Here is a 17043-nt window from a genome sequence, read left to right as displayed (position 1 = left end):
TGGTGGCGCAGTGGTTGAGAGTCCGCCTGCCGATACAGGGGACATGGGTTCGTGCCCTGGTCCGGGAAGATCCCACATGCCGCGGAGCAGCTGGGCCCGTGAGCCATGGCCGCTGAGCCTGCGCGTCCAGAGCCTGTGCTCCGCAACGGGAGAGGCCACAACAGTGAGAGGCCCGCATACCGCAAAAAAAAAAAAAAAAAAAAGAATGAAATTGTTTTACTTTATAATAATGTGTTATTTTAGGCACAAATAGTATGGCATTCTGCCTTCCTTGTATACTTTGGAATTTTTAGTTATACAATGACTATTCCTTCTAACGACAATGACTGAAATTACATTTCTCTTTCCAAATTCTTCTAGGTTTTTTTCTGCCTCTTTCTTAGCTACAGTTTCTAAAGTAGAGAGTAGACCTTGATCCTGGCCTAAAATATAAGGTTAGTTTTATCTGTCTTTACACTCTTATTTCTGTGTAAGTTAATATTTTTAGGTGTAGGGCACGTATCAGCATAACACTATAATAGATTAATAGACCACTAAGAGCAAATATGTTGTAAGTAAAAATGCTTTGAGAAAAATTTTCTAGCATCTCAGACGCAATATCCTTAGATTACAGATAACATATAAAGATGAATAATTATGTCATTTTTATGAATCATCTGTTGAAAAACTTTATATCACTGCCTTGATGATTAATAATAATTTTCATTTTATGAGTAATCAGTGTAGGTTACAGGGCAAGGAGGAATGTAGCAAAGTTTTGAAAGTCTTAAGAATCTATCATCTTAGAAATTTTTAGATGGGGAAGTTAAAATATGACACTAAAATATGAAATTACACAGAATCATAGATTCTTAGAGCCAGAATTTTTGATGATCTAATATAGCCATATACATATGCTCCTATTTTTCTTTGTAAATCCAAATTGATTAAGTGAAATTCTTAAACCCTTTTGTTTCTTCAACACAAATATATTGGAGTTTTTTCCCTAAATCTGGGAATATGTGTTAGTTTCCTAGGCCTGTCATAACAAAGTATCACAAACTGGGTGGCTTAAAACAACAGGCATTTATTGTCTCACAGTTCTGGAGGCTAGAAGTCTGAGAGCAGGGTGTTGGTTAAAGGCCCTCAGAAAGAATCCTTTCTTTCTTCTTCTTAGCTTCTGGTGAAGGCCAGCAATCCTTGTCATTCCTTGGCTTGTAGATGTGTCACTCCAACCTCTGCGTCCACCTTCATATGGTGTTTTCTCTGTCTCTTTGTCTTCATATTGCTGCCTTCTTCTAAGGACACCAATCATATTGGATTGGAGCCAATCCTACTCCAGTATGATCTCATCTTAACTAATTATATCTGCAACAACCGTATTTCCAAATAAAGCCACATTTTGAGGTACTGGGTATTAGGACTTAAATATATCTTTTTTTGAGGGCACAGTTCAACCCATAATACAAGGATGCAAAGATATTATTGTTTCCCATGCAGATCTTACAGTGTAGGGGAGAAGGTAGGAAGACGCATGTTGTAATAGTGCAATATGCACAAAATGCTGTAAGATTACCACAGCAGGGGCAACTACCTTTTTCTAAGTGAAATGGTACAGGAAGGCTTTCAAAGAGAGTTGCCATTTGAACCAGACTTTGAGGGACAGATAGGAATTCATTGAAAAAAGGATGCCAGGTGGGAGGGTCACATCAGGCAAATAGCTTTGGGTAAAGGCGTGTAAGTGAGAGTGAATAAAGTGTTAATTTGCTGTGATTAGTACTAGCTACTCTTTATTGAGTAATTATGTCATTTAATATTAACAGCAACCTTTTGATATCAATTTTGCAGATGAGAAAACTGAAATTTAGAGAAATTAAGCGCTTAATTTTACCTTTCACGTCTAGAAGGTGGTACTACTGGGATTAGAACTGAGACAGTCTGATCATACAGTCTGTGTTTTAGCCATTGTGGTAAAAATTACAGTTCAGGGTATTTAGAATGCATAAGGGATGGTCAAAGATAAGGCTGAAGAAATAGGTTAAAGATGAATTGTGAAGAAACGGGTTTATCACTTGATTTACCTAATAGAAAATTGGTTTACTTAATAGAATCAAGTACAATAGGCAGTTGAACAATTGCCAAAGCTTTAAGGAAAGGCGTCAAATGGCCAGATTCCTGCAGAGTAGTGGGTGGGTTGGGGGAGAGGGAGACTGGAGGCCCAGAGCCTTAAGAGGAAGCTACTGTCGCTGGCCATGTTAGAAATAATGAAGGTTGGAACTAGACAGAGATAATGGGGTGAGAGCAGTGATAATAGACAAGAGAGACTTGTCAGTTAAGATCAGTCACGTGTTAACGCTAAATCAGTGTACTCTCTGTTGCGTTGCCATTCCTGCTCCTTTGCCTCAAGTGCTGAAAGAAGAGATGTCTCAACTCAAGTGATTAAAGCAGTAATTTCAACCCATAACTCTAATGTTGGAAAGAGTCCAGTAAGTACTAATGCTAATGCTATTTAAACAGTTACATTATAGAAGATATTAAGATATTTTTTAAAATTCTGAAGACTGAGTTAACATATTTTAAAACAAACTACATGAAAGTGGCAGAAAATACTTTGCCAAAATGCTTTGATGCCATCTCATGTATCTTTATTAAGTTGTAACTCCTTTGGGTTAAATTCACCGCAGTGTTGCTCTAGGTATAGCCGCACTTTGATAGCTCAGCTTATTCTACTAAAGCATTGTTATTATTATTTTTAAAATTAATTAATTATTTTTTTTTCTTATTAGTCATCCATTTTATACACATCAGCGTATGCATGTCAATCCCAGTCTCCCAGTTCATCACACCACAACCCCTACCCCTTGCAAGTATGGTTATTTTTAAAGATCTATTCTTTCTTTCTTTTTTTTTTTTAACATCTTTATTGGAGTATAATTGCTTTACATTGTTGTGTCAGTTGCTGCTGTATAACAAAGTGAATCAGCTATATGTATACATATATCCCCATATCCTCTCCCTCTTGCGTTTCCCTCCCACCCTTCGTATCCCACCCCTCTAGGTGGTCACAAAGAACCAAGCTGATCTCCCTGTGCTATGCAGCTGCTTCCCGCTAGCTATCTGTTTTATATTTCGTAGTGTGTATATGTCAGTGCTACTCTCTCACTTCATCCCAGCTTACCCTTCCCCCTCCCCGTGTCCTCAAGTCCATTCTCTACGTCTGTGTCTTTATTCCTGTCCTGCCCCTAGGTTCATCAGACCATTTTTTTTTTAGATTCCATATATATGTGTTAGCATATGGTATTTGTTTTTCTCTTTCTGACTTACTTCACTCTGTATGACAGTCTCTAGGTCTGTCCACGTCACTACAAATAACTCAATTTTGTTTCTAAGATTTATTATTTCTTATTGATAGTTTTAATTTATTCCCAAGTTAATGCAACAACAGTTAGCATTAATTTGAAAGCAAAGCATTAATCAAGAGTCCCAGGTTGCCTTTGTATAGGACAGAGGAGACCAAGTCTGTGTCTCCTTGTGATTTATGGCCCTCATATGAGAAGCTGCCCAAACAAAAATGACTATCCAACAGTATATTATTGAAATTTCAAAAGAAGAAATATACCAGAGGAAAATTTCTTAAAATAAGCTGCGTTTCCCTTAAGTGAATTTCTTTTATTTTGAGGAATTATTTTAAGCAGGTGTTTGGTGCCACCACAAACCACTCATTGTGACTTGCTTATCTTTAGTGACGTTTGGCCTGTCTGTGTGTACTTGGCAGCCTTCCCCAAGCATTGGCCAGGGCCATGTGATACAACTGCCGTTAGTCAGGCAAAAGCAAACATAAACAATATTTGTGAATCTTTTTTCTACTTTTAGCCCGTAACTTGAAAGTATAATATCATGTATTTGAGGGAAACGAGAAATAAGCTGACATATTCATATACACACTATGTCTCACTAAAATGAGAGTCTAATAATTAATGAAAAGAATGCTAAAAATCCTATTTGAATTGGTTTTATATTGCACAGTGGAAACTGAAGCTACCTGAAAATGGCAAACATTATTGTTCTAGTGTTCTCCCAGGCGCCTGAACGCAAAACCAAACATAAATTGTGTAGAAATTGTATGTCTTCTTCTAGTGATTGACTTTCAACTTCGCATTTTGCATCATTGCTAGATAAAAGAATCCTTGGAATGTTAATTTAGAATGTTGAGACTAAATTAGAATTCAGTGTAGTAAGACTTGAAACAAACATAGCAATTAAGGGGCTTAAAATTTTTTTATTTCATCACTTCTGAGAGACCATTCTTTTTATAAATTAGTGTTCTGTATAACAGCAGCCCAAAGGACGTGAGATGGAGAAGGAAATGGAAAAACAGGAAGAATTATCCTTCTTTGTTTAATTCAAAGGCACTCCCAAAGAAAAATATTAAGGATAAATAGTGATACAAAATGTTGACAGTGCAAACTCACTGGCATTGACTAAGCAGCACAAACATATTAATATTGTGATTATTAGATTACTAATAAAATATGTAATACAACAGGAGGAAAAAAAACCCGTCCTTGTTCTCAGTATCTAAGCTATTGCTGCTAACGTGAAGAAAGGCCCTGCATCATATAATGCTCTGATGGCCTTACTGTAGCTTAGGTCTGTGGGGCTATCTAGAACTAACATGCCTGCATCAGAAGGTAAGATTGACTGGGAGAGGCTTCTTCCTTTGCTTAACAAAATTCCTGGAGTCTGACAGGGAACCAACCTGGAATCAGATGGCTAATTGGGGCCTGTGATGGCTTTTTCATAGTAAAGGGTCCAAACACATACAGAGAATGATCATACAGATGTGTGCTCCACATGGATATGCCGTCTACCCAGAGTTTCCTAGCAGTTTAAAAATGGGTCTAGGGCTTCCCTGGTGGCGCAGTGGTTGGGAGTTCGCCTGCCGATGCAGGGGATGCAGGTTCGTGCCCTGGTCTGGGAGGATCCCACATGCCGCGGGGCGGCTGGGCCCGTGAGCCATGGCCGCTGGGTCTGTGCGTCCGGAGCCTGTGCTCCACGATGGGAGAGGCCACAAGAGTGAGAGGCCCGCGTACCGCAAAAAAAAAAAAAAAATGGGTCTAGATGAGGGAGCTGGACATAGAGCCCAGAACTAAAGGGAGAGGTAGGGCTAAAGCACTTTCCGAGACCATCAACTCTCAGATCCTGGGGAAAGGGATGGACAGGGTTGGTTCTGCTTGGCCCACTCAGAGATTCACTTGATTAGGCTTCCATCTGGGTTAGACCCCCTCATACCTGGACACTCTTTGGTTTTAGTGATATAAAACAAGGGCCTCAAATAAATTATTTAGAATCAAGAGCATATGTTCAGGGAACCCTTGCATTTCAGTCCCCCTCTGGTCAGCTGCCATTCACTCAGAGAGAATCCAGCTGTGGTACGTGACATTTGGCCACTGCCCTAACAGATGTTAAAAAGTGGCGGACACAGCCAGATTCACACCAGCCGGCTCATACTCTATCCTAATGGATTCTTAAATGATTATACATTGATCAAGTTCATCCTAATGGATTCTTAAATGATTATACATTGATCAAGTTCATGAACATCACTGGTTCACAGAAAGCAGCAATGTATCTGGTATCTTGTATGCTCTAAGAAAAAGCCGTTTGCCATTTATAACTTTTTCAGAGTTAGTGTCACTGAAGTAATATTTTAACAAATTAAAGAAAATTAGTAGTATTATAATGTCTGTAATTTTACAAAGATACTTGATTTATTTTAAAAGAAACCGATTTAGAGAAAAATTGTACATAATGGTGATGTGAATCAGAGAAGAGGTAAGAGTTCACTCACTGGTGTGGAGGTCTTGTCCTGCCTGACCTAGGAAACTCTGTTCTTACGTGTTATATGGAGTATAGATACCAGTGCTCTGGAGGGCTTGAGTCTGAATCTGCTGCCATAAATTTGGTTCTGAGCTTAGATTATTTGTTTAAAGCAGTTATCTAAAATGAGACAGCATTTACAAAAGGTACTAGGACTGTTGGTTAAAGTTCCTGAAAAAACACAGAACAAGACAATTTATTGAGCAGAATAAATAGTGGGAATTTGGAATGATCTTTTTGAATCTACAGCAAGCGGTAGGGGAAAAGGAATTACCAATTTTCCAGTCGTTTGGGATGAAACAACACTTTTCTGGGATTCACATTTCATATCAGAGTTTAACCAGCAAAGTACTGAAGTGATTAAATATGAACCCACAAAGCTAAAGCTCGAGAAAACTATTTGGTCAGAAATGTTTCTAGAGCAAGCCTTTGGCTGTAGTACTTATTTCTGTTCTGTTGGTCAGTGATGAAATGTGCTATAATCAGCCTGCTAAATTATCCAAAGGAAGGTTTACTTTGATGGTTTTAAGGTATCTTCTTTCAGAATTTTGATGTGGCAGCACATCCCTTAACAGCTCATTTCCTGAGGGATACTAAGCAAGAGCCAAACCCTGGAAAAAAGAAAAGTTTACGCTCTCTCACCTCACTGTGAGCCCTGTCCACCTGTAAATGTAGAAGATACTCTCATAATCTGGTTTATATTGACACTGCCACAGAGATGCTACGTACTTATTGTGCAGAGATCCAGGGCCTGTTTTTCACCAGAGAAATAAGAGAAGATGTCTTTACCAGCATTGTGCTTTCCTCAAATGTGAAACTAGGACTAGGGGAAGATGGTGGAAGAGTAAGATGCGGAGATCACCTTCCTCCCCACAGATACATCAGAAATACATCTACACGTGGAACAACTCCTACAGAACACCTACTGAACACTGGCAGAAGACCTCAGACCTCCCAAAAGGCAAGAAAGTCCCCACGTACCTGGGTAGGGCAAAAGAAAAAAGAAAAAACAGAGACAAAAGAATAGGGACGGGACCTGCACCAGTGGGAGGGAGCCGTGAGGGAGGAGAGGTTTCAAATGTGAAACTAAAGCCAAAGTGAATAAAACAACCTTGTTTTTTCTATAAAAATTTAGTTGGGGAAAATTTTAGTAGGTTCATGTGCAGGTGTATTAGTATCTTTTTATTGTCCATTAGGAATTTATGAGAGCTCATGTCTCAATCATTATAGTGTGGTGTCCCTTCAGATCTCAATCTGGTCATCACTTCATCCAGGAAGTCCTCCCTGACCACAGCTGTCTCCAAATAATGTTGAGCCTGGGAAGCTGTCTCCTTCTCTCCTCCTCAGGGGATTTTACATTTCACATTTACAGTCACTCTGATTTCTATCGATTTGACTACAATTAGTTATCCTTTGAACACATGGATTTGAACTACGAGGGTCCACTTTTACACAGATTTTTTTCACTGAATATATACTACAGTACTATATGATCTGCAGTTGGTTGAATCCTTGGCTGGTTGGATCCGGATATGGAACCATGGATATGAAGAGCTGACATAAAGTTATAAATGAATTTTTGACTGCTCAGGAGTTGGAGCCCCTAACCTCTGTGTTGTTCAAGGGTCAACTGTATTGTCTTCTGACTTTTTTTGGTCTTTCTTCAAGAGAATAATCCCAAATGGCTAATAATTTAAATACAATTTTTTATGTATAAAGTTACTCATAAGACAAATGTGTTCTGAGGCTGTCGAATTGTGGAATCAGTAGAGCTAAATCCTCAAAACAGACAAGGGACAGAAGGAAGGGATTGGAGTTCATGGAACTCACTTAACTGAATGCATCTGCGTAAAGTGGATATATTTCTTTGAAAGACATTATTCAAGCTTTAAAATAAATAGAATTATTTACAGATAAGCCTAATCTAATATGATTTGATTGGCCTATATTCTTTAAATTTAATAGTACCAATTCCTGAAATTCTAAAATTATTGGTTAAAAAAACCACATAAAATGTTTTAGAGAGCTTTTTCATCAAAGCTGAATTATATAATTGGTTTTATTTTCCTTGGCATTTTATGAAAAAATCAAAGGATAGCTCTGGCCAGTAGTGTACTGGTAAATGTTTATTAACCATCTCTCAGGCTTGGGGGGGGTGGGGGGATGACAATTAACATGGTGTAAATACTCCCACATAGCCAATTTCAAACTACCAAGGTGCTGTCAGTTGGCTCCAAAACCTCCTGAAAGTTTAATAATCGGGTCTTACAGACAGGATGAGCCAGCTCTGGAATACTGGCTAAGACTAAATTTGTACTGACCATAAAATAATCCTCGGAGCTTAAGAGGTTGCCAAACTGGTTACCAAGTGTGGACATGGAATCTTAAACACTCTGCCTTTTGACCCTCCAAATACCTGTAGGGGAAGGGAAAACAGTAGGGATAAGAATGGGATAGTTTTGCTTGTGGAAGAAGAATGTCACCTGCCATGTCAGTAAACAAGGGATATTGGGGCCATCTAGCCCTCAGCCACTGCAGCTGCCCTGACTGTGCACCCTTGAGGGGATTAGGATGGAAAAAAACAGGACACTGGCCCTAGATAGTTAAGGTGCATATCAAAGGAATTATCTCAATGAACCCAGACTCTTGAATCTTCCCATATACAGAAAAGTGCTAAATGTATTAACTTGAGATGTCTGGTTTTCTTTAATTAACAGTAATCTTTCGATGTTTTGACTACCTGGTTTTTGTTGTAAAAACTCCTATACATCCTGGTTCCTCCCTTACCTCTTCAGAACAGTCCCTCAGAGCTATCTGAGAGGCTGACTCCTGGGCTTAAGTCCTCAGAAAGTCCACTGAATAAAACATAATTCTCAACTTTTAGGTTGTGTATTTTTTTCAGTTGATACACTATATTTGCTATATCTAGAATTTTACATCAAATATACAAAAAAGTGTATTAAATTGAGTGAAGAGTTCCTTAAGACTTTGAGTAAATATTAAGTGTGCCTCTAAAATATAAAGATTTTAGTATTACTTATAGCATGTTGTTGGAAGTATGATATCAATAAATGACTATGAATAAGCAATTTACTGCTAGTCACTAAATCTCTTCCTTGTATTACTTTTTGATTTATATTCCTCCATTGTTTCCTCTTTGGCATCCTTTTCTCTCGAATCAGTTTCTCTGCATCAGTACCAATTTATTTCACCGAAACAAATATCCTTATGAAAGCTCTTTGTCAGCTAGACAGTTTACATTGTGTAACTAAAATGATTTTTTTCTCCTTCAGCACCACTCTTTAAATGAAAGAACATTATAGGGGTATTGTCAATCCTGTGCCAGAGTTTGGGAAATTTTTTGAAAAATAACCTCTGAATAATCTCACCCTACCTAGACATGTTAATAATTTAGGGAAAAGAGATTTAGGTGTTTAATCTGGCAGAATTAAAAGTTATAAGTAAAAGCATCTTAACTTTATTCATTCCTTTCAGCAGGTCAGGTCTGAAACTCAGAAGGTCTATGTTGACTGAATTCATTGCCTCCTGAGATTTTTTTTTTTCAATTGGCAACTGATAAAGAGTACTTTCACAATAGTTGTACTCTAACATGGTCCTTGGGTGTGATTTTTTTTTAATAGGTGTAGCCAAGAAATAGGTTTACTGAAGAACACATAATCAAATAATCCTTACCAAGTCTTCTTTTTTTAAAGTGCTTATTATTTTTAACTTGCTAAATCTTCTCTCATCTATTTGTGTTTGCTCTAACACAGGAGAGTCAAAATGGTGATAATCTAGAATAATGAAAAGAAAAGGTAGTTCTAAAAAAAATATTGTATCAGAGGAAACTTAGAAAAATGACACTTTTCTTTAGAAGGTCTTCAAAATGTGCTCAGATAGGTAAAACAAGTTGAACACATTGATTGTTTAAATTTTATTTTGTAAAGCACTGGGAACTCTCCCTTCCCCAAGGAACTTAACACTGGCAGAAAGACCGCCTTTAAACACACCATGAGTGACAATTTTTCTTTCTACCTACAAGGAAATTATTATCCATGTTCTTCTTAATCCTTCTGCATTGGCTGTTTGTCAGTTGGAAACATTGATAGCTCTCATTAGTGAGTAGGTGTTAAAATAGCACATTTGTTAAAAAGAAAAACAAGCAAATACACATTTTGCTGAGGTCAGCCAGTCACACAATGTGCTGTTGGGAATTTTCCATTCTCTTATATTTTTCTTCCTATGTAAGAGATTACTCTGATTCTTCAGGGACCTGTTTTTCAAATTACTCTATTAAACAAAATAAAGCACTTCTCTGTAGCTACTTTAGTAAGAAAGGAAGAAAAACAAAACTTTCATTTCTTGGTGGATATTAGAGGAGAGAACATGGTACAACATGAACTTGTTTAAAAGGAAAGAAGGTGGGGTAAGCTGGTACACTAAACTAGTGTATACAAGGACAAGTGTTAAGTGTTCAATGAGCTCTTCTTTTCCTTGAATGGAGAATCTCATGTTCTTAGAACTGTACCCTCTCCACAGTCTGACCCCTCTCCACCAAAACAAACAGTAAACAAACAAACTACCCATCTAGGGAGATTATTAATCAGGTGGTTAGCAGGTTATATGATTACAGGTGTGATTTTGTTCCCCTTTAATTTTCTTCCCAGATTTCCTTTAGTAGCATCCCTCATTATTCTGTAAAGCCTTTTTGAATTTCTGCTTCTCTCTGGAGTGTCATCAGTTAGAGAAATTATTATGTCAGTTGATAAAGGTTTGATCCTTCTTACCCATATCTGCATTATGCAGCAGGATTCCTGAAGATGGAAAGGCTTCCTTCCTCCCCCAGTAAAGCATATGAAACCAAAACTGTGTCTTCCACTTCCCAACCCCCTGCTCAACATGAATGAGAGGAAAAAGATATAAAAAGGACACTCATTTCTAAGAGATTATTAGTCCCTGATCCAGCCTTTGCAGATTTTGAAAGGAATAAAAAAATACTGTAATTGGGGCTTCCCTGGTGGTGCAGTGGTTGAGAGTCCTCCTGCCGATGCAGGAGACACGGGTTCGTGCCCCGGTCCGGGAAGATCCCACATGCCGCGGAGTGGCTGGGCCCGTGAGCCATGGCCGCTGAGCCTGCGCGTCCGGAGCCTGTGCTCCACAACGGGAGAGGCCACAACAGTGAGAGGCCCGCGTACTGCAAAAAAAAAAAAAAAAAATACTGTAATTGAAAATATTCTGTTACAGAAGAGGAATATCTGTTTTCCAGGTTTATCAATAATGGACATTAAATAATAGAGAGGAAAGAGGAATGGTAGTTCTAAGAAGAATGGTAGGATCATAGAAAATGAAAAAAAGAAAGGCAAATAAATAGTTGTCTTTGTTCTCCTCTGCATCTGCTTATTTTGCAGCTCTGCACATAGATTCCTGTCTGTTGCTATAAGGGCTACACAGTTATTTCAGATTCTCCTAGAGCCAAACCTCTAGGCAGATCAGCAGTTAAACTGTATTGAAAAACCACAGAAAGTAACTTACCAAAAAGCAAACCAAAGCAAACCAAAATTACCGGAACAAAAAACTAATCAAGTGAAATTGTCTTGATTTCTGCTTTTCTGAATAACTATGTCATTACATAAACAGCATGAGCCTTTGTATCCTTAGCATGTGTTTGCATCTCTCCATGGACCTTAATCTTCAAATATAGTGTTTCCTTTAATTTAAAAGGGTTTGAATATTCCCATCCACTTATTTTCCAACAGACTTGCTGCTGGGAGAGATTAACTGTTGCCCTAGAAACGTTCAGAACATCAATTTCCCTGGAGCAATATCTCACTAATCTCACCACTTAAATCACAATGTTTAGTTAGAGCTAGTTCATCCAGTACTTTAAGGTTGATTAAATGACCATTAAATGTCCCAGAGCAACCAGAGTAAAAATCTCAGAAGTAGCAGATCACCCATGTTGGAAGCTCCTTCCATTCAGAGGAGACCAAGACCATTCTTTGTCAAGACCACCTGGAAGACACACAATTGCCATTTACTGATGGTAACTACAGAATTAGAATTATTCACAGTAATCCCATGCTTAACAGGGATATAGCGTACATAAATTTTTCTAATACTTTCTAAATGTGGCATTTGGTCAAAACATAGATAAGCATCCATGTGTGTATGTATGTGTGTGTATGTGTGCTCAGTGTGTAGAATCTCTCTAATTTTTTCCCCTCTCATTTGTTGGGGTACCTTCATCTTCTTCATTGTTTACCGACTCTCAGGGAGAGGTTTGACAATTTAGTTTATGTCTCTTGAAGAATGCAGAGAGGATAGATAATGGATTTGAGAGATATCTCTGAGCTGTTTGATTTTACTAGGACAAAAATAAGATTGGGCATTTGTATTACAATTTAGATCAGGGATTAGATAATCTTCTGACAGTGATACGAAAGATGCAGTTTCAAAATATGCCTACAAATCATCACATTTGCTCATAAGAGCTCCTGGGTGAGGGAAAACTGAAACAAAAATAAATAAGACAAATAAGTATCAACACAGCAACAGAAAACAAAAACTTGATTCGTAAACCAGGAGTCAGTCAGAGATTTTGGAGCATGCCAGTAAAAGTCACATGAATTCCCAAGGGAAATGCCATTCCATCAGTTTTGAAATGACTTTCCATTAGCTGTTAGACCATTGACAAGCACTTTTAGTCCCTACTTCCAGTTTACTTTGGTGGAATATACTACTCTGTAAAGATTTAAGGAAATATGGTATTACTTTATTCCCATTTCATGTGTGAAACTCAGACATAAAGGGTTTCTCTGGGCTTGCATAGCTCTCTGAAGCAAGAATGTCCTGATGAGTTACAAGAAGTATAATTACATTGAAGCCTAGTTTTAAAAAAATGTATAATGCTTAGAAATTCACTAAGCCAATTAGCAATAATTCATATATATTTGTATGTGAATATACAAATATATGTATATATGTAAGTTCATTGGAAATTTTGGCTGTTATGAATTAAAATCTAATTTGAATGTTTGAAAATAATTCATAAGAAGGCTTTGCTTTCTGTAGTTGAGATTTACATGTAAAATACATTTTATTTTTAATTGGCGTATAGTTGATTTACAATGTTGTGTTAGTTACAGGTGTACAGCAAAGTGATTCAATTATGCATATAGATACATTCACTCTTTTTCAGATTCTTTACCCATATAGGTTATTACAGGATATTGAGAGAGTTCCCTGTGCTATACAGTAGGTCCTTGTTGGTTATCTATTTTATATATAGCAGTGTGTGTATGTTATCCCAAATTCCTAATTCCCGCCCCGCACATTTCCCCTTAGGTAACCGTAAGTTTGTTTTCGAAATCTGTGAGTCTGTTTCTATAAAATACATTTTATATACACTATGCTGTACTTTTTTTTTTCACATGGTTACTAATCATGTATATTTTGAAAAGTTACAATTTTAAAAATGATAATCCTGAAAGTTCCATTTCTATGCTCAGGAAGATATTTAAGTACTGTTCTTATGTCACTTAATTTTGTCTTGACTCCAGATGTTAATTGCAGTCTATTTTCCTCCAGCCAGTGGCCATGAAAATGCCTTTCCAAGTTGCCTTAAACCACTGCTTTATTGAAAGTGTATGCTCTCCAAAATGATCATCTGCTTTAAAAATAAAAGATACCAAAAATAAATAAAAGATACCAAGTCGTTTATTCCATTTGCTATTAAAGCTGGAAGGAACTTGTGGGGTCCTCCAGTCAGGCTCCCCATCCTCTCATTTGTAAAGACAAGGATGCTAAGCCCAGTGAGATGGTCGGACTTGCCAAGGCCACACAGCTAGTTAAGGCAGAGCCAGCACTGGAGCCCACATGTCTTGGCTCACAGTTGAGACCTTTCCTGCTGCATTTCAAGGAGACCATATTTAGAAAAGATTAAAATGCTGAAATTTTCTCTCTACATCTGTATTGTTCAGTAAATCAATATCCGACATAAATTATACTCACAATTTCCAATGTTGATCTGAAAAGTCATGGAGCACTGAACATTTTGAGGTTTGCCCTTCGTTAGCTACATCGAAAATAGTGAAAGAGCCAATTTGACCTCCTGTCTTGAATATAGTACTCACCCTCTGCTGTATTGCGCATATAGCTGCTCAGAGCCTCTCTCCTGAACACCATCCTTTTTACCTTATTGCGAAGTTATTGGGGATTTGGGAATCAGCTGAAATTTTTCATAGTTTACAACAGTGTCATTTAAAGTTCACCGTTAAAGATCACAAATGTAAAAATAGTCATTTATAGTCCCTTCTCCCTCTGGTTATTATAAATAGCTTAAAAATCATCATTAAGGTAATGTTTCAAAGGACATTTCAACTTTCAACATACCTGACATTTATCATCCTAATGCCTGGAAAGGAATGCTTGACTTAAGAGGAATTTTGCTATTTCGCTGTAGGAAATGCACTATCCTAAGGATATGTGCCTGCTTTAACCTCCTTGAGGATCAGAATAATAGTAATCATACTTTTCTTTTTTTAAAATTGAGGTATAGTCGATGTACAATATTATATGTTACAGATGTACAACATAGTGATTCACGATTTTTAAAGGATACACTCCATTTATAGTTGTTATAAAATATTGTCTATATTCCCTGTATTGTACAATACATCCTGGTAGCTTTTTTATTTTATACATAATAGTTTGTACCTCTTAGTCCCCTACCCCATCTTGTCCCTCCCCACTTTCTAGTAACCACTAGCTTGTTTTCTGAATCTGTAAGTCTGGTGTGCTTTTTTTGTTATATTCTTTAGTTTGTTTTAATTTTTATATTCCACGTAGAAAAATATCATAAGTATTTGTCTTTCTCTGTCTGACTTATTTCACTTAGCATAATACCCTCCACATCCATCCATGTTGTTGCAAATGACAAAATTTTGTTCTTTTTAATGGCTGAGTAGTATATATATATATACATACCACATCTTCTTTATCCATTCTCTCTGTTGATGGCCTCTTAGGTTGCTTCCCTGTCTTGGCTATTGTAAATAGTGCTGCTGTGAACATTGGGGTGTGTGTATCTTTTTGAATTAGTGTTTTTGTTTTTTTCAGATATGTACCCAGGAGTTCTATTTTTAGTTTTTTTGATGAATCTCCATACTGTTTTCCATGGTGGCTGCACCAATTTACATTCCCACCAGCAGTATTTGAGAGTTCCCTTTTCTCCACATCCTCACCAATATTTGTTATTCATGTTTTTTTTGATGATAGCCATTCTGGCAGATGTGAGGTGACATCCAATTGTACCTTTAATTTGCATTTCTCTGATGATTAACAATGTTGAACACCTTTTCATGTGCCTGTTGGCCATCTGTATGTCTTCTTTGGAAAAATATCTATTCAGGTCTTCTGCCCATTTTAAAATTGGGTTGTTATTGTTGTTTTATGTTGAGCCCTATTAGCTGTTTATGTATTTTGCATATTAACCCCTTATCGGTCATATCATTTGTAAATATTCTCTTCCATTCAGTAGGTTGTCTTTTCATTTTGTCAGTGGTTTCCTTTGCTGTGCAAAAGCGTTCAAGTTTAATTAGGTCCCATTTGTTTGTTTTTGCTTTTATTTCCTTTGTTTTAGGAGACAAGATCCAAAAAATATTGCTGCCATTTATGTCAAAGAGTGTTCTGCCTAGGTTTTCTTCGAGGAGTTTTATGGTTTCCAATCTTACATTTAGGTCTTTAATCCATTTTGAGTTTATTTTTGTATATGGTGTTAGAGAATGTTCTAATTTCATTCTTTTACATGGAACTGTCCAGTTTTCCCAACACCACTTATAGAAGAGACTGTCTTTACTCCATTGTATATACTTGCCTTCTTTGTTGTAGATTGACCTTAAGTGCATAGGTGTATTTCTGGGCTCTCTATTCTATTCCATTGATCTATGTGTCTGTTTTGTGCCAGTACCATACTCTTTTCCTTACTGTAGCTTTGTAGCATAGTCTGAAACCAGGGTGTGTGATTCCTCCAGTTCTGTTCTTTCTTAAGATTGTTTGGGTTATTTGGGGTCTTTTTTGTTTCCATACAAATTTTAAAATTACTTGTTCTATTTCTGTGAAAAATACCCTTGGTATTTTGGGTACCAAGGGATTGCATTGAATCTGTAGATTTCCTTGGGTAGTATGTTCATTTTAACAATATTAATTCTTCCAATCTGTGAACACAGTATATCTTTCCATCTGTTTGTGTTGTCTTCAGTTTCTTTCATCAGTATAATAGTTTTCAGAGTACAGGTCTTTTAACTCCTTAGGTAGGTTTATTCCTAGGTATTTTATTCTTTTTGATGCGATGGTAAATGGGATTGTTTCCTTAAATTCTCTTTCTGGTTGTTTGTTATGAGTGTATAGAAATGCAACAGATTTCTGTATATTAATTTTGTATCCTGAAACTTTACCAGATTCATTGATGAGCTTTACTAGTTTCTGGAGGTGTCTTTAGGATTTTCTATGTATATAGTATCATGCCATCTACAGTGACAGTTTTGCTTCTTCCTTTCAAATTTGGATTCCTTTTATTTCTTTTTCTTATCTGATGCTGTGGCTAGGACTTCCAAAACTATGTTGAATAAAATTGCTGAGAGCGGGCATTCTTGTCTTATTCCTGATCTTAGAGGAAATGCTTTCAGCTTTCACCATTGTGTCTGATGTTAGCTGTGGGCTTATCATATCTGGCTTTTATTAGGTTGAGGTATGTTCTCTCTAAGCCTGCTTTCTGGAGAGTTTTATCATAAATGGATATTGAATTTTGTCAAAAGTTTTTTCTGCATCTACTGAGATGATCATATGGGTTTTATTCTCAAATTTGTTGATGTGGTGTATCACACTGATTAATTGTGGATATTGAAAAATCCTTGCATTCCTGGGGTAAATCCGAGTTGATCATGGTATATGATCCTTTTGATGTATTGCTGGGTTCAGTTTGCTAAAACTATGTTGAGGATTTTTGCATCTATGTTATTTAGTTATATTGGCCTATATTTTTCTCTTTTTATTATATCTTTGTTTTATTTTGATATCAGGGTGATGCTGGCCTCATAGAATGAATTCAGAAGCATTCTTTTCTCTACGATTTTTTGGAATAGTTTGAGAAGGTAGGTGTTAACTCTTCTCTAAATGTTTGGTAGA

The sequence above is a fragment of the Mesoplodon mirus genome (genome assembly GCF_964341445.2).
Source record: "Mesoplodon mirus genome assembly, chromosome: 2".
Taxonomy (NCBI): Eukaryota; Metazoa; Chordata; class Mammalia; order Artiodactyla; family Ziphiidae; genus Mesoplodon; species Mesoplodon mirus.
Note: the sequence above shows the minus strand (reverse complement) of the source record.